This window comes from Helianthus annuus, chromosome 14 (genome assembly GCF_002127325.2).
Source record: "Helianthus annuus cultivar XRQ/B chromosome 14, HanXRQr2.0-SUNRISE, whole genome shotgun sequence".
In the NCBI taxonomy this organism is placed as follows: Eukaryota; Viridiplantae; Streptophyta; class Magnoliopsida; order Asterales; family Asteraceae; genus Helianthus; species Helianthus annuus.
In genome coordinates, this window is record NC_035446.2 from 58,248,920 (window position 1) to 58,250,392 (window position 1,473).

Here is a 1,473-nt window from a genome sequence, read left to right on the forward strand (position 1 = left end):
GATCGTTCGTTCGTTCTGGAAGCATCTGAAACAACATCTGGTTGGACCATGAGTAGAAGTTTTAATACGTGCAGCAGGATTCGGTGGGATCCTGGACAGTGGGTACCGGTATATAGACCACGCGTTAATAAACGCGTTGGTTGAGCGGTGGAGGCCAGAAACCCACACGTTTCACCTCCCTTTCGGTGAAACGACTGTGACCTTACACGATGTTTGTAACACCCCGTGTCTTCGAATGTCAAAGTCAAAGTCAAAGTCCAAGTCAACTTTGACTTCTTTGACTACAATTAGTCTATTCTATGTTTTATTTGTATTATGTGGAGTAAGTGTTGTTAGTCAGAATGAATCGAAGTAATCGAATGTTTAATCTACGCGAACCGATTTACGACTGTGAATAGTAGGAAGTAACAATGCGATAAAGTTAACTAATCAGTAATCAAACCGATCTAACCATCATCGAACTCGAATCTCGAATTACGCGAACTTTGGTTGTTGTTTTACGTGTGTGTGTGCCTTATTTGTTACATGTGCGTGTTTACCTTATGTTTTGTGTGGTGATCAATCGAATCAATCGAAACTCGAAACTCAAACCGAATACCATCGAAATCGAATTACGACGAATGGTAACGTAAGGATGGGGTGAAATATAGGTGATTGTATGTTAGATATAGTAGTTGGGACTGAAGGTAATTTGAATAGGAAACTCTATCGTACTCGTATCGTCTCCAATCGAAATCGAAATATCAAGAATCGTCGCACCGAACACTCGAACCAGGCTGAGGATCGACCAGGCCTTCAGCCGATCGAACAGCCCAGCCGATCGGACGGACTGTCCGATCGAGCAGGCTGTCCGATCGGGATGCCTGGCCGATCGGCCAGCCCTTTCCTCTTTTGGAGCCTATAAATAGAGCTGTCATTATCATTCTTTCCACTTTTGGAAACTCTCTGACCGACCAGCTCGTGCTCCTCACCTTTTCTCAGATTTCTTCCAATTCCGGTAAGTTTTCGTCCTAAATATTGTACTTTCTTGATCAAAACATGCTCCTACACCTTTCTATCTTTCAAATCTTGATTTCTAACCGTGAAATCATCAAGATCTAAGCATTCTAGGATGATGTCATCATGGTGTTCTTCAAGAACATCATGTTTTGACCTCAATCCACCATGAATAGCTCGGATCTAACCGATTTCCACATAAACAAGCTAAAATCTATCAAAGATCTAAACATTTATATGATGTAAAGGATTGAAAGGAAGATTTCCAACTTTCTTTCAACTCTTTTACACTCAATGCCTTCAAACCGGTAGAAACGGAGCTTGAGTCAACTCACCAAACATTCTAGTGGATGAGTGGTTCAAGATTCGGATTCTATCTACGAGGTTCACCGATTTCGGGTTAAACATCAAGAACAGTTTACCGGCCGAACTTGGGTGATTCCTGTCCGAGCAGGGGAAACAAGTAAGAACTAAGGT